An 18264-nucleotide genomic window follows, 5' to 3' on the forward strand; every position below is an offset into this window, starting at 1 on the left:
GAATGGAGGTTCGAGGGGACTGGGGCCACAGGGACGCAGCGACGGGGAAGGCAGACGGCTCGGGGGAGCTGAGGCGCTGGGGGGCAGGGGGCACACAAGGCGGCACAAAACGGGCAAGAAGCAAGGCGCAAACAGGAAAGCAAAAGCAAAAATAAATACAAAACAGAAAATACAGAATACGGTCACAGATCTAAGGCTTACCACTAGACACCAGTGATAGCCTTGAGCAGTTGGGAAGCAGAGGGGGCGGGGAGTGCACGTGGGGAGTGTACCAGTGGCCAACAAGGGTCAAAGGTCACATGTCCTACCTTTAACATACCCTGTACCCTGCCCATGGAGCTACCTAGGGCCTAACTTATTGGTGCCTTACATGTGCAAAAAGGAAAGGTTAGGTCAAAGTGACAGTTTAAAACTGCACACATAGACACTGTAATGGCAGGTCTGAGCCATGTTTACAGGGCTACTAATGTGGGTGGCGCAATCAGTGCTGCAGGCCCACTAGTAGCATTTGAGTTACAGGCCCTAGGCACCTCTACTAAACTTTACTAGGGACTTACTAGTAAACCAAATATGCCAATCATGGAGAAGCCAATCACCAATACAATTTACACAGGGAGTGTTAGAAATGGGGTTTTTGGTTGGCAGTCAGGTTGCCCTCTGTCCAAGCAAGAACCCTCACTCTAGTCAGGGTAAGTCACACACAATCCAAAATCAGCCTGTGCTCACCCTCCGGTAGCTCCGAGCAGTCAGGCTTAACTTAGAAGGCAATGTGTAAAGCATTTGTGCAATAAATCATACAACACCATAGCATAACACCACAAAAATACACCACACAGTGTTTAGAAAAATATATAATATTTATCTGGGTATCTTCAGGTCAAAACGATCAAAGTTGCAATACGAATTTGTAAAGATATCACTGAAAAGTGATAGAGAGTGTCTTAAGTCTTTAGAAAGTAAACAAAGTCTCTTTCAAACACAAAGTACCTGGTTTCTGGTGGAAAATATCCTCAGAGGGCCACAGGAGAAGAGGTGCGTGGAAAACTGGTGTGTGCGTCGATTTCTCCTCAGCACACACGGACTTGCATCGTTATTTTCCATGCGGGGACTCGGGCGTCATCTTCCGACACGCGGACAGTCTCTTACTGTGGTTTGCGGGGAGTACCAGATGTCCCGGGTCTGTGCGTGGATTTTCCTGCTTGTTTTCCGGCTGCGCGTCGTTCTGCGGGGCTGCGCGTCGAAGTTTCGATCCCACGGCAGGCGTCGCGTCGATTTCTCCGGCGGAGCCAGGCGGCGTTGTCCTTGCGAGGCCGTGCGTCAAAGTTTTGATCTCACGGCAGGCGTCGCGTCGATTTCTCTTGGAAAGTCGGGCGGCGTTGTCCTTGCGAGGCCGTGCGTCAAAGTTTTGATCTCACGGCAGGCGTCGCGTCGATTTCTCCCGGGAAGTCGGGCGGCATTGTCCTTGCGAGGCCGTGCGTCAAAGTTTCGGTCGTCCCGAAGACGTCGCATTGATCAGCGTCGGTGTGCGGCGTTTTTCTTGCCGCGGAACAAGCTGTGCGTCGAAAAGTTTGGCGCACGTAGCGTCCAAGAGGAAGAGAGAAGTCTTTTTGGTCCTGAGACTTCAGGGAACAGGAGGCAAGCTCTATCCAAGCCCTTGGAGAGCACTTTTACAGCCAGACAAGAGTTCAGCAAGGCAGCAGGCCAACAGCAAGGCAGCAGTCCTTTGTAGAAAAGCAGACAGGTGAGTCCTTTGAGCAGCCAGGCAGTTCTTCTTGGCAGGATGTAGTTTCTGGTTCAGGTTTCTTCTCCAGCAAGTGTCTGATGAGGTAGGGCAGAGGCCCTGTTTTATACTAAGTTGTGCCTTTGAAGTGGGGGTGACTTCAAAGAGTCTCTAAGAAATGCACCAAGCCCCCTTTCAGTTCAATCCTGTCTGCCAGAGTCCCAGTAGGGGGTGTGACAGTCCTTTGTGTGAGGGCAGGCCCTCCACCCTCCCAGCCCAGGAAGGCCCATTCAAAATGCAGATGTATGCAAGTGAGGCTGAGTACCCTGTGTTTGGGGTGTGTCTGAGTGAATGCACAAGGAGCTGTCAACTAAACCTAGCCAGACGTGGATTGAAGGGCACAACAAGATTTTAGTGCAAAGAAATGCTCACTTTCTAAAAGTGGCATTTCTAGAATAGTAATATTAAATCCGACTTCACCAGTCAGCAGGATTTTGTATTACCATTCTGGCCATACTAAATATGACCTTCCTGCTCCTTTCAGATCAGCAGCTGCCACTTCAACAGTGTATGAGGGCAGCCCCAATGTTAGCCTATGAAAGGAGCAGGCCTCACCGTAGTGTAAAAACGAATTTAGGAGTTTTACACTACCAGGACATATAACTACACAGGTACATGTCCTGCCTTTTACCTACACAGCACCCTGCTCTAGGGGTTACCTAGGGCACACATTAGGGATGACTTATATGTGGTAAAAGGGGAGTTCTAGGCTTGGCAAGTACTTTTAAATGCCAAGTCGAAGTGGCAGTGAAACTGCACACACAGGCCTTGCAATGGCAGGCCTGAGCCAGGGTTAAGGGGCTACTGAGGTGGGTGGCACAACCAGTGCTGCAGGCCCACTTGTAGCATTTAGTCTACCTGCCCTAGGCACATGTAGTGCACTCTACCAGGGACGTACAAGTAAATTAAATAGTCAATCATGGATAAACCAATCAGTAGTACAATTTACCCAGAGAGCATATGCACTTTAGCACTGGTTAGCAGTGGTAAAGTGCCCAGAGGTCAAAAGCCAACAACAACAGGTCAGAAAAAATAGGAGGAAGGAGGCAAAAAGTTTGGGGATGTCCCTGTCAAAAAGCCAGGTCCAACAGGGAGCATATGCACTTTAGAACTGGTAAGCAGTGGTATATGGTCCAGATTCCTAAAGCCAACAAAAACTGGTCAGAAAACATAGAAGGAAGGAGACAAAAAGTTTGGGGATGACCCTGCAAAAAGAGCCAGGTCCAACAGTTTGTATTTAAAATCTTTATTTTGGTGTTTTAGACTTTTAGTTTGCACTGCTGTATTTTAGCGTAGGCTCTTATTTTTAATCTGCTAAAAACAGTGTATGTCATTCACTTAGACCATTGCTCTATTGCCCTCTGCAGCTATTACTGAGCACTAAGGGATTATTGCCCTTGCCTATTTTCCCTACAAAAACCAAGTCCACACGAAAAACATATTTTTCAGTAGGAGTTAAATACTAACTAAACAAGTTCACATCAATCCATAGTTCTTCTCCTACCTAAATAGATGAAGCGAGGGAGTCTTATTCTTACTACCTGGTTTTTCCAAGATGGCATTAAGGGGTAAAAGGTGGGTAGAAATAGTAGCAGACTAGCATACTAACAAGGCAGACAAAACTTGACAGAAGGTGCCATTCCTGCCTATGGGAACTGTATTGAAACACAGCAAAGAAGACCTGATATGATAATAAAATATGACATTATCAATTTCTTCTGAGCAATGCTGGGGAGTTATAGTATAAAACTAAACTTAGGAAGTGAGATCATAGAGTCAGATGTGGGCTCAGACTCAATAGTGTTTGGACCAGGTTAAGCATTTACAGAATACACACACACAGCATGAAAGAAGATGTTGATGGGGCGGGTGTAAAATATTGGTCATGTATAGAAGGTAGAAGGTCATGCAGTGAGTTGATGTTGCTTTTACCACATCAGCCCCAGCAAAGTGTGTGATTAATTTATGGTGTAAAACTAGGTCATGCCTCAATAAATCACACAGCCTGGGGGAAGAGTGTTAGGGGTTCAATGAATGGATGTGAAGTGGGATTTGGGGAAAGGTGTGACAAAGACAAACACTACACAAAAGAAACCACAACAATATTCGATGGGGTGCTGTGGACTCTATTTCCTCTTTTATTTGTTATTTATTTAAGGGGTGGGAAAAAGGGTTAAAGAGTAAGAACTAAAGAAAAACCCCGAGTGTAAGCAAAAAAAAAAGGAAAAATACAGATAATATTCAGTGAGGAGTTTTTTCAATTGAGATGAGTGGCAAAGTGGAGCCCGGAACTACAGGTAAGCATTTTTCTAATTTCCCCCCTTCTCCACCTCTACCAATATCCCTTAGGGTTTTGTATGCTGGCACGTCCCTTCAGGGACGTGGCTAGTTCTTTCACCTTCTCCCACGTCCGTATGTTTTTCTCTTCTGTTGTTCATCGCATCGCTTGGCTCGGTCGATCCCTCGCTAGCACGCTCATCTCCTCCTATGTCGGCCGCTCTCCTTGTCGCCTTCATTTTTCGTTCGGCTTCCTCCCCCACGTCTTGTCCCTCCCTAGATCCTGCGTCATGCTTGTTTACCGGATATCTGGGTTCAATCTTAGAGTCCAGCCCTCTTTTCGATTCATAGTGCCCCCGGGGAACGGAAATATCGGCCCGCTTCTCTAGTGCATTGAAGGGCTCTCGCAACCCTATTACACATGCCCATAATTGTAGCCTGGATTTTCTTCTTTTGTGGGGCCACTGATGCAGGTGGCTTTTCAGATGTAGGTGGTGATAGACTCAATGAGCATTGTGGTGGTGCAGTCACCAGATGGTATGGTGCCTCAATCTGACTCTGAGCCTTCCTGTGCCATTGTGAGGTTGCTGAGGCGGGTGCTTCTTGTGCACTGCTGGAGACAGGGCTGCTTTGTGAGAGGATGATGTCACCCTCTTCTTCGTCACCTTCCACTGTAATTTGACCAGGAGTAGCTGATTTTTTCTGGCTCTCCTCACCTTCACCAACATGACCTTGTTGAACGGTTTGTGTAAGGTGGTGCTCCCACTAGATTTGGCGATGTTTCTTCATATTGATCTTCTGGCCTCCAGTATCATAATGTGAAACAGGCTTAATTCAAGGAACACTTGCGGGACAATTAGAGCATGAGGCAATGTTATCCTCCTGTTTGCTAATCATAAAAAGTCCCAGACTGGGGAAAAGTACATTCTTATTGGGCCAATACCTGAAGGGGAACTGAAAGAAGGTGGTTGTGGGTGTGTCGATTGCCTCTCGGCAGTGCATACTTGTACTGAGGTAGGGGTTCGTGCAGAACTCTACTGGGGTCCTACAATTGTGGGGGCTGGCTGTGCTGTCAGTGCCACATCCCTTGGAGTAGGTTGGATAGTAATGTTTGACTCCTCTGTGCCAGCTTCCACAATGATTGTGTCATTGTCATCATCCTCATCATCATCCCCTTCCTTGATTCCAAGGCTTTCTGGAACTTTTCTTTACCCTTGCCTCTCTTGGAGTCTCCCAGACTCTGCCGGAGTCCACTCTATGTCCCTGTCATTGTCATCAGAAGCAGTGCTTGGAGAAGAAGGTGAAGTGGTACCCTTCCTTTTACTTGCTGGAGATCTGGGAGCCCTTGATTCTAAAAGAGGAGGTTCTTTCTCTGCAGAAACCTCAACCTCCTGTTGTGCTCCAAATTCTGGAAACTCTGGCTGCTGCTGCTGTCCACTTTGCTCTATTTCCTGAAATGATTGAGTACTACTTTGCAAAATGAACAAATCCAATTAACATCACTGCTTGTCGGCATCGCCATGATTGCAGTGGCTGGCTCACTGACAGACATGGTCTACAGCTTGGGTTGGGGTGGTACTGTTGATGCAGGAGTGCTCCCAGGTACCTCCTCAGAAGCTGGTGTGGCAAGCACACATAGACAAAAAATGTTGTGCTGGGCACACCACTAGCGGAAAGCTGCTTCTTCTCACTGGACACTTTCTTGGGAGCAACTTTCCTTGGGGCCATCTTAACTAGCTCTAGTTTGTCAGTAGCACTAAGATGCACATGAGAAAGAGTTTGCTGCCTTTAGACCGAAGTAACTGTATGGCCTACTTTTTGGCATTACTCCAGGTGATGTGGGGTGTCTTCTCTTGTACACCTAAAAATAATCAAGCACGAAAAACATGTAGTTAGTGAAACGTGGCATTATTGCAGCAGTTTGAAAATAGTACAGAGAAATGCAATCTTAGTGCGGTTAGTTACTTATACCTAGTATTTAATCAAACATTGCAGACCATACCACCACACCATAAAAAAATACATTTGAAATCAGACAACACAACAAGCAGATCTAGCTCTTTGCTTTATCTCCACCTGTTTTGGGGGACATTTGGGGTAGTTGGAGAGAGGTCCCTGGGTATATGGAATAATCCTTTAAAATAATAACCTATGCCGGCAAGGTGGTCCAGGGGAAATAGAATAATCACTAACAAAATTAACTATGCCTTTGATTTGTCTGCCGTGCTCCACAGCCAGGGTGTTCTCGAAGAAATGAAATTAAGCCTAAGAAAGTGAGGCCCAGATTTCAGATGGACTAGCACCTCCTTTGCGTCACATTAGTGTAATTTTCTTTTTACGCTTATGTGGCCCAATGATGTCAAAATTCGCCACACCAGATTTGCAAAATGATGCAATGCATGCATTGTGCCACTTTGTAACCCCTTGCACCACCTTATGCCTAAGCCACACATTATGTATGTAAGGGGGGGCTTTCCCTCACTAGGGGGGGTCCAAAAAAATGTTGCAAAGAAATCTCAAAATTTCAAAAAAAGATTTCTTTGTGCCATTTTTTGTGACATTTGTAATGCCTGCAAAGAGCAGGCGTTAAAAGGAGGCACACCATAATTTATAAAGGGCCCCAACGTGCTTTGCAGGATTAGCATCAAAACGTTTTACGTTAATCCTGCAAAGCGCAAACTAGCATCAAAAGTTTTGACACGAGTTTCCTAACTACCACCATGGTACACTGTATGTTAAATACATGGTGGCATTAGAGTGGCGCTAAATGATGCAAGAAAAGTGGCGCTGCATTGAATGCAGCACCGCTTTTCTTAAAACTGTCCCTGAATGCTACAGTGCAGTTGTGAGTCTTTGGTGGATGGATGGATGGAAGAATGGAATGGATCGGATGGATGGATCAAGGCAAAAGGCAGAATTAAATAAAACATGAAATAAAAAATAATTAAAAAATGAAATACAAAATTAAATATAAGAATAACAAATTTAAAAATTAAAAGTAGAAATCAAACATAAAAAGTTTGAAACAAATAATTGCAAAAAATAAAATATGAAAATAAAAAAGAAATTAAAAAATAAAATTAAAAAAGTAAAAAGAAATATACAAAAATTAAATATAAAATACAAAACTTAAAATAAAAAATACATTGAAAAAATGAAATAAAAAATGGCATAAAATCAAATTAAAAATAAAAATGCAAAAAAAAAAAGGAAAATTAAAAAAAGAACTGATCAATAATTAATGATGTCTGTATAAAAGCCTATGTCAAGGACACACTTGCTGCACAGTGTATGCACACAATTGCCAACCAGCCACATTGTCAAACAACAACAACAAGGTGCAAGGCGGAAGCATTTGGAACAAAGAACACATGCAAGCCTATGGCAAGGGACACTGGCTGGATGGACAAAATGGCTACCAGACAGCCACATGGTCAAACAACAACAACAACAAGGAGCAAGGCAGAAGCATGTAGAACAAAGAACACATGCTAGCTTATGGCAAGGGACACTGGCTGGATGGACAAAATGGCTACCAGTCAGCCACATGGTCAAACAACAACAACAAGGAGCAAGGAGGAATCGTGGAGAACAAAGAACACATACAAGCCTAATGCAAGGGGCTGCATGCCAAAATGGCTGCCAGACAGACACATGGTCAAACAGCAACAACAAGGCCAAGAAGAACAAAGATCACATGCAAGTTATGGCAAAGGGACAGTGGCTGTATGCACAATATGACTGCCAGCAATATGGTCGAACAAGTCCTCCTCTGCCACCAAATATTATTACCCCACAATATATACACATTTTACAAAACAACATGGAAACAATAGCCAACATTTTAAATGTAATCTAATGTCATCCCTGCTGTAAAGGAAGTTTTAAAAACGTATATCACTGAAACCTTTAATTCATGCCCTGATGACTACTAGTACTGGCCTGAGCCGACTGGCTTAAATGGCCCTCTGGAAATCTGGTCCACATAATAAAATAATATTGCAAATGTTACAAATGTAGAAAAGGTACTTCACTGTGCAACAATTTTCCTTTAGAAAAGATGAAAAATCAATGAAATGCTAAATAAGTAACAAGTTGTTCCATACTTAAACTACAGGCCACTCACATTACACTTTTTTTAAATCAAATTAAAGTACAAAGAAATACTGGTGCATGCCCCAGCAAACAGACAACAACACCATTATTTAATAGTTTTAGAACTTACTTGTGTGAAATCACAAAAACAATGCCCATATTTATACTTTTTTAGCACCGCATTTGAGTCATTTTTTAACGCAAAAGCAGCGCACACTTACAAAATATAATTTTATTTTGTTAGTTTGCGCCGCTTTTGCATAAAAAAATGACACCAATGTGCAGCTAAAAAAGTATAAATGTGGGCCAAAGTCCTTAAAAGGTATATCCAGGAGACAAGGAGAGTGATCGTTCCACCTTGAAATCCAAGTGAAACATAAACAGGAGATGGACAAAGCACTGGGAGGAGCCTGCTGGACAGGAACAGGAAGTTGAAGTCTCTGACACCTCGCCTTCCAGTTTGAAAAAAAACAAAAGCTTCTCCATCTGAAAAACAAATTGCAAGGTCCAGTGGAGAAGAAAATCTAGTCAAAAAAGCTCTTTTTGACAAGATTTAGTGGCTCCGGAGTAGAAAATCTACTTCATAAGTGAGTTTGCGCTTGCAAAATGGCCCGTTTTGGCGACTGGTTTGACTGGGAGCAACGTGAGAGAACGTGAGTCTTGCGCGTGTTTGATAGCAGGCCAGGAGAATTGTCACAATCGCAAGAGAGTGCCAAAACCCAATGTTGCGAGTGTGAACAAACTCCGCTCTATGTGGGAGAGAAGAATTTGGAAACACTGCACAAACTCCACAGGCAGAGCAGAGTTCTACACCCAGGCCTATATAATACAACATTTAGATTTTTTTTAACAGCAGAGCACATGGACATTTTCTAAAAAACTAGATAATGCACTCTGTGATACCCACCTCTTGTGGCAATTATTACCTTGTAGCTGCACAACGCCATCAGATGCAGGGAACATAGGAACTGCTCATGTGTAGGATTTCTCTCACTTCTATGTGTTTGTATACCAAAAAGGGTGCCAATTCATCAAGAAGATCATAAATCACCTGCCTACTAAACCTATACTTCCCATACATGTCATTTGTGATGCCAGAATCCTCACTCGCATTGACAATATATAAACTGCAGTCATTTCTGAAAAATAGATTTGATCCCTGACCAACCTTTCATACATTTCACCTGGGTAACACCTGTTGCCGATTGTTTGAAATTTTCAAGTGCACAAAAATAGTTCTGCTAATGTTAACAGAATGGAATACTTCATAAAGAGTAATGTTGAATCGCAATTGGAGAATTGCTATTTTATTTAACTATTTAACGATTGAAAATGCATTGTTTGCTATGCAAATTTAGAGTTTCCTATATTTTAAAAGCTTAATTCATGCCCAGGTGCAGCTTTCGCATTTGCAGACCAGTTTGTGGCTGATTTATGAATCATAAAATGTTTTTACTTCGGGCCCTAAATTAATTATGTTTACAAGTTTTGATGATAGATGACATAAAATACTTAGCAGCAAAGATACACTGTAAAGGCACTTCAGCTGTAATAACACATGACAACCATTTGCAGAGTGCCCCTTTCTTAATTATTTCTGGAAGCAAATGTTTTACATTACTTTTCCATTATCTCCAACATCCGGGCCGGACTTGCAGCCCACCATATTTTCAGCTCTTCGTGAGCTCTGCAGAGATCTCTGTGGCTTCACAGAAGCAGCCACCACAGCAGATCCTTTTCAGTACATGAAATTGGTGACTGGCAACTATGTTTCAGATGGCCACTCAGCAAACTATTTTTTTTGTTCAAAAACAAACTCCCAATGGGAGTTTGTTTTTGAAAAATACATAATATTGACCCAGATAGTGTCCCTTTTCTATTTTATTCTAGATACCCAGGCTTTCTCTGGGGTACCACAGATGAATAGATGTACATCAGACTGTCTCCACTAAATAGGGTAGACAGTCTGATGTACCTACACAAATGAATTTACTCTGTTGGGCTGTAGGTGTAGGGTTCTGTTAGAAATTAGTTCTCTAACTGGCAGAGGTATATACCCTGCCCAAGTAGGGACCACAATCCTAGTAAGGGTAAGTCAGATACACAACATAAATTATCCTGTGCTCACCCCCTGGAAGATTGGCACAGAGCAGGCATGCTTAATTTAGGACACAATGTATAATGTATCTGTGCAGCACTTAAAACAGTAAAACAGTAAAAATACCACACAGAAAAATAATCCAGAAAAATAGATCTTAATCTTATGATCAAAACAAAACCAAAAAAACAGAAAATTTCAAAATGTAGAAGTCAAAATATGAATTTTTGTAGAATATCTGCAATTCTTTTGCTTGAAAGCTTAAAGCTCCAACTGGATCTCTCTGATCATGCGAGACCAGGGTAAATCTAAAGTTCATGCCAACAGCAATGGAACATGGGTCAGCAATAGGGATCAATTTTGTCCTGCTGAGTCAGTACCTTGTGTAGAGGGTTGCATTGACTTTGAGAATCCGATGTGAGGAGCAGAGGAGTATGCTGCAAAGGTGATGTGCCTGTTTCAATCTGCACAGTCAGAGATGCGTTGTCATCGAGACATGAAGTCATCGATCCTCGAGCAGTGGTGTGAAGCCGACCCTCTGAGATGAAGGTGATGCGTCATTGTCGAGCCACACAGCTGACGATGCAAAGGTGATGCGTCGAAGCTGAGGGCGATGCACCGGTTCCAAGCCACACAGTTGGTGCTGCGATTCCTTTGTCCTCAGCAGCAGCAGAGATTTGTCAGCTTCAGAGATGCAGCAGTTTCGACAGGCTCAGTGTCGACAATCCATGGATTGGCACCACTTGGCAAGGAAGGACTGTGGAGATGTGGTCCAGTCCTTCTCACTCCGAGGCAAGGAGGGCAGCAGGGAAGGCACAGCAAAGCAGGAGTCCGGATAAGCCCAGCAGATTTCCAGCAGAGTTACAGTCCCTTGAGCAGCACAGCAGTCCTTTCTCTTGGCAGAATGTCCTCAGGTCCAGAAGTGTACCTACTTCGTAGGGTCAGAAATCAGGTTCTTAAACCCAGTGGTGCCTTCAAATTGGGGGAGACTTCAGAGAGAGGCCTTTGAAATGCACAATGGCCCAGCACTTCCTGACCTGCCTCCAGACATCCTACAGGGGGTTATGCAGCCCTTTGTGAGTGCTCAGAACTCAGCATAGTAAGATGTAAGGGCCAGCTCCTCCCTCCCATCCTGCCCAGGGTGGGCCAGCGACATGCAGATGGCCACACAGTCACACCTAAGATCCCTTTGTGTGTGGTTATCTGGAAGGAATGTGCAAGAGCCCACCTGTCACCCACCCAGGCATTTATTCAGAGACAGGCAGAAGGCACTCGATGGTTTAAAGTAAGAAAATGCCAACCTCCTAAAAGTGGCATTTTCTGAATTACAATTTAAAATATGACTTCACCATACATTGTTATTTTAAATAGTGAGTCTAGAGAAACCAAACTCTGGGGACCCTTCTCTACCCAACTGGAGATTACACTCATTACATTAAAAGTTAATATTGTAATCCCAATGTTCACCTATGGGAGAGCTAGGCCTTGTAGTAGTGAAAAACAAATTTAAGAGTTTTTCACTACCTGGACATGTAAAACATAAACGCACATGTCCAACTTTTCAAATACACTGCACCCTGTCTTTAGGGCTGTCCAGGGCCTACCTTAGGGGTGACATATATATTAAAAAGGAAGGCTCAGGCCTTGCAAGAGGGTTAACTTGCCAGGTTGGCATGACAGTTTAAAACTGCACACACAAGTTCGCCAATGGCAGGCCTGAGACATGTTTCACGGCTACTTAAGTGAAGGGCTGCAGGCCCACTAGTAACATTTATTTTGCTGGCCCTGGGCACAGATAATGGTCTTTATTATGAACTTATAAGTAAATTAAATAAGCCATTGTGGATAAGCCAATGTTATCAGGTTTTAGTGAAAGAGCTCATGCACTTTAACACTGGTCATACATTGGTAAAGTGCCCAGAGTCCTAAAGCCAGCAAAAGTGAAGTTAGCAGAACAGGCAGTCAGAAGGCAAACATCAGGGGGAAGCCACTCCAAGGATGCCAGGTCTAAAAGGTTACAGCTGACAGAGCTAGCAGGGGCACCACTGTTGGAAACATAACATAACAGTTTGCACAATTTCAAATAGAGCTGGTGGAATGTCAGTTTGGCAGACAGGGAGCTCAGTCATGTTTGTGGTGAAATAATGCATTTCATGCCAATAAAATGCTGGGTACCTGACCTACTCCACTGGACATTATGAAGGTCCACAACTGCCGGAGGACGTCGTCATGGCAGTAGGCAGTTGCAACTGTGGCAGACACAGCCATACGCTACCGTTGCCAATGGTGGCGTTTGCAAGCCAATGGCTATGACTGCCGGCGGTGATGGCCGAGTATGTTGTGGACATGACTGCCATGTTCTGAAAAATCCCTCACTTGACTCCTGACACTGCTGCCAGCAAGACCTTTACAACCTGAGTTGCTGTGTACCACCTCTGGGAGCAATCATGCCACATCCAAAAGGTGATAGGGCCCCTGCCTTCTCCCAGGAGGAGTTGAGAAGCTAGTGGAGGAGGTCCTACCCCTGTATAGACAGGTCTATTGTCCACTTTTTTCACTGTACTTCACCATATTATCTCACCTCACAGGCTAGATTGTGCCCTAGAATGTAAAGTCAAGGCCATGGAGGTGAAGTCTGTGTGTCATCAAAGGAAGAATCAATGTTCATGTAACTGGGATCAGTGCCAGACAGTGGGTCCTTAGACTTTGGTGTGTGTGTCTGTTTTGAGTGTACCCTGTTGTACCTTATGTTGGATGCACAGAACTAGGTGAGGTGACATCACAGGCATCCCCTTACATCACTTGACACATGGATGTTGTCAATGTGAGACCACATGTATTTGCATGACAGCTTAAGCTGTGTATGCATGTTGTATGTGTCAGGTGTGTTTCAAGTGAGCTATTTCCATGATGCCACTGAGATTTCAAACCACATCTGGCCTCATTAAACTGTTATTCTGAAGGCACATCCTGACTCATTCTGCCCTTCAGTTTGCCAGATACACACCATATGACAAATTGTTTTTGACTACATGATTTATTGCCATGCATAAAAGTGATGGGAAAGGAGTTCTATGTAGGTTCTGTCTGCTCAGCCTACAGAGACCAGGGCCTGTCAAATGTTTCTCCCAGTATGAGTCCACATCTAGGCTGGTGTTGAGTCATTTTGACTATGCACTTGTGACACTGTGCCCACTCTCTGTATTTCAGTATATCCTGTTATGTGAACCAATCTAGGCTCTGTGATAAAATGCAGCTTATTGTGGTTCTTTCCCTTATGAGTATGTAAATGGTTTTAGTGGGGAGCCAATGATATGTGAATAATGTGCACCTGGCATCACTGTCAATGTGTATCTCTGACGCCTGACAGGTCCCATACTCCCACAGCCTTGGTGACAGCATCACACAGGTCATAATTGTCCTGTGCAGGCTTATTGCATGACAGTGCAGACAGTGTGATAAATCCTGGGAACCCATGATATGTGACTCATTTGTTTGGTCACATAGCAGAAAATGGACAATGCATGCCTTTGTTGAATGTCATCTCTGTAGAATGGACACATACGTCTAGAAGCATGTTCTGTTGCACAGGCACATGATGCAGAACCCCATCCCCTGAGGTGGCATAAGTATCTATTTGTCAGTCCACATATCCACACATATACAGGTTAGATACCTTCTATACCCACCATGCCAGTTCCTTCATCATTACCCATGTGTAATGTTTGAGTTTGTACTTTGGCAGTAGCCTGTAGGAACTGTATGCAGGGAATCATTTCCGCAGGGTGTGAGTGTACAAATGCATTCATGCCTAAGGAGTGTACCATTCAGAAGCCATAGATGTGTGATTTGTCCCATAGTCCCCCACAGCTCAGTCAGATTGCTAGAGCATGTCCCATAAGATGTCAGTTGGCCTACTTAGTCAGTAGAGGGCCTGAGCAGGGTGGTGGGTTGGTCTGCAGATTGGGAAGTGTTTGTAGTCATATCCCTGTACTCAGTGGCTGGTATGTGGCACACGTGGGCAGTTTGGGTAAAAAAGAATGTTCTTGGCTTTGTGTACTGACATGTATATGACTCAGCCATTTTGGATGGGACTTTGGGGACATAATTTCTTGTCTTTTTTTTGCATCCATGCATGTCTACGCCCATCAGAGGAAAGGGATTTGGAGAGTGATTGCCAAGAAGGTGCGTATTCTGGTGTCCCTCACCCAGTTGAGCGCCCACTGTAAAAAGGGGTGGGAGGACCTTAGGTGCTGGGCCTAGAAGATCATGGAGACCTAACTGGGGCTCCCCTCCCAACATGGGCAGGCTGCCCATCGGACCATGACCCCCCTAATGGCCCGCATTCTAGCAGTGGCCTACCCCGAGCTGGATGGGCATTTGAGGGCAGCATAGAAGTCCCAAGGGGGTGAATAGACAGCAATTTCCTGCCTGTCTCATTGCCAGGTGATTGAGTGTGGTACTGACTGCTCCCCCTGGCAGTTAGGGATGAGCCCTGTGTCACACAGCAGATGGGAGATCGTTTGTGTTGACATGTCATGTGTATCAAACTGGTGCACCTTGCCTTCTGAACCTGGGATCCGGCAAACCTGGGGGGAATTCTGTGGTGATCGCATACATTCTACATTGCATGCTATACCTGGAATGTGCATCGAGAGATCCTCAGGTGAATTCCAGAGGGGACAGTTGTAGCGAGCAGTCGGAGCAGTCGATGACTGTGGCCAATAAAGATCCAACTTAATTGAAATGATGATCGGTATTCATTCTCATTTTTATCACCACAAAATCTGGCAACGAGCTGACCACAGTCAAGATCCCACTTCCAGTTTTCGGGACCTTGAGGGATTCTCTTTCATTGAGCGCGATTATCTTCCAGACTGCGCTACACAGTTTCAGGCCAGTTGCTTAGGTTTGTTGTAAATCTTTGACAGGCTCCATGTCAGAGTCCCATTATGCACGTTCATTTTGCTGGAATTTTACAACTTTATATGTGATCGTTACTTCCGCTTCCCAATGGTCTCCTTCGTGCACTACATAGCTTCACGCACATCCAGCATCATGCCCATTCGAGCGCGTCCAGCATCAAGTTACATTATTATGTAGTTTAGCCCTCCGCACATTGAAGCACCCAGGTTACGTGGCACGTACAAATATGTAGGTCAGCCACATTTTGGGAAACTGCGATCCACACGCATAATACGTATGGAGACATACTTTGGCAAAATCCATTACAGAAACGTACGATCCGCACACGTAATACGTAGCGACACATAAAGTGATCAAACCCCTCACAGAAGTCTGTGGACTTCACTGCAATCCGCACCCTAATAAACCCCTCACAGAAATGTGTGAATTTCACTGCGATCCACACACACAACAAACCAACTGCGATCCATACGCACAATACTCACGAGCCGGTGAATTTTACTGCGACCTCCACAAACAAACTCACTGTGATCCCCATGCAAAATACTCGGGGGTTTGCAGATTTTACTGCGATCTGCAACCAATTAGGCAGCCAATGAAATAGAAGCGAAGTAGTGTTAAACAAACGTATTTTTACATACTACTACAACACATATCATAGTCAATATGCAGAGTGTCAGTGCTTCGCCACTTTTTTCACAAACACCTGAAGATCCACCAATACCCTGAAGAAGTTGGCATAGGTCTTTCACTAAATATTTAGGTGCTACAGGTGGTAATATATATTGCCCTGAGAGGAAAAGATTTTTATTAGAACACAATTTAGGGTTTGAAAGCCAATCCGTTTATGAACACTTATCACCGTATGAATTCCTGGATGGTGAAGCAGATGATATTGATGAGTATCAACTTGCAGTAAAAAAACTCAAAAAGCAGTTTGATGTTCCACCAAGCTTGATAGTAAATAGACATACATTTTCCACACGAGCACAATGTCAGTATGAATCAATTGACAGTTATGTAGCAATTTTACGTACATTATCTTCCGAAAGCAAATGTGAAAGCTTTACGGCACAACTTATTTGTGATCATATAGTTGTACACTGCTGGGAAAAGAAAGTTCAGGAAAAACAGTTAATGTTAAAAAATACTTCTTTGACAGAAACAGTAGAAATTGTAAAAAGTAAATACATTTCTCAGAAAGCATGCAAGGAATGATCAGAAAAAGAACATGTTGGAGTAAGCGTAGTCAAAATTCAAGGGAACTCCAGCAATTATGCTAAAGAACAAACCAAGAGATCAGCACAGAACCAAACTAAAGATGAATTCTTCAGCAGAAAGGAACATATGTTTCAGATGTGTTAATCCCAGACATGGTAACAATGCTTGCCCATTTCCAGGCAAAAATGTCAAGTGTAGAATATGTGGGAAAATAGGGCATTTTGCCAAAGTTTGTCAAAGTAGTAAAACACATAATAATGTGAATATGATTGAAGAATTTGATCTAAATGAATGCTCTAGTGTTGAAGTGAACGCAAAGAAAGATGTAATACTAGAGGTCCAATGTGGTGAACATAATTGAATAGACCCTTATGAAAACATTAGGTTGATGGGAAGATACTACACCTATTACGCCTATTAATAGATTTTGGGGCGAGGATGATCATAATTACTGAAGAATTGCTATTACAAACATATGGGGAAAAGAACTTGTTACACACATAGGAAAAAAATAGACCTCATTTGTTATTTTGAAGCATGTATGAAATATAAAAACAAAGGCGGTCATTACAACATTGGCGGTAAAAGCCTCTTACCGCCGTGCAGAAGACCGCCAACACACCGCCGCGGAATTCCGCCACAGCTATTATGACCCACATTTCGGAATCCGCCAAAATTCAGACACCCACACAAGTCCGCCACACCAAAGGTCAGTGATAAACTGGCAAAAACAAAACCGACACCGTCACGGCAACAGAAATACGCCCACACTATCACGACACACGAATCCACGCAGCGGTCTTTCAACCGCGGTATTCCATTGTCGGTTCACACCGCCGCGCTCAAAATACACACACATTTCCAAAACACAGGCACATTGCACAATTCAAAATACACACACCTGATACACATACACACACTACTCCCACACACCCTTTACAATATAAAACACACACCTACATCACTCACAAACCCCCACGACCAGAATCACTGATAGAAGTCCAGAGAGAGACACCACCATCAACAAACTAGAATCCACAGGCACACAACACCATCACCCACACAACTTCCATGCACCTCACACAGCACACCACTACATATCACCACGCTTATCACCTCACACTCCACCCCACACATCACCTACACCACCCCATGGCATGGCAAAGACACCCCAGGTTCTCAGAGGAGGAGCTCAGGGTCATGGTGGAGGAAATCGTCCGGGTAGAGCCACAGCTATTCGGAGCACAGGTGCAGCACACCTCAATTGCAAGGAAGATGGAGCTATGGCGAAGAATAGTGGACAGGGTCAACGCAGTGGGACAGCACCCAAGAAATTGGGAGGACATCAGGAAGAGGTGGAACGACCTACGGGGGTTCAGCGGACTGGCAGCGGACCCCCATCTCCTCCCCCATAACTAACAACATGGGAGGAGCAGGTCTTGGCGATTCTGCATCCTGAGGGCCTTGCAGGAGTAGGTGGAGGAATGGACTCTGGTAAGTCAAAGCTTTACTATTACATCCCCCACCCTACCTGCATGCTATCACAAACCCCCACCCTCACCCCCAGCACCCCAACTCCTCACATATGTCCCAACATCACAAACCACCCATCCAAACACCAAGCCCTGCATGCAACAATGAAGCATGGGCACCCATCACCAAAGCATGCCCACTGCACATGCCCATACACCCTCTTAAACCATCATCACACAAGGTCCCACACAGGAATGCTAGCACTGGGGTACACAGTCACCCACCCATTGCACACCATTACACACACAGATTTAATAAACATCCTTTTATAACCCTGCAGGACCCCTACCCAACGTCACCGGACAGGAGGGTCCACACATGTCTACACCACCAA

Source organism: Pleurodeles waltl, chromosome 5, assembly GCF_031143425.1.
Source record: "Pleurodeles waltl isolate 20211129_DDA chromosome 5, aPleWal1.hap1.20221129, whole genome shotgun sequence".
In the NCBI taxonomy this organism is placed as follows: Eukaryota; Metazoa; Chordata; class Amphibia; order Caudata; family Salamandridae; genus Pleurodeles; species Pleurodeles waltl.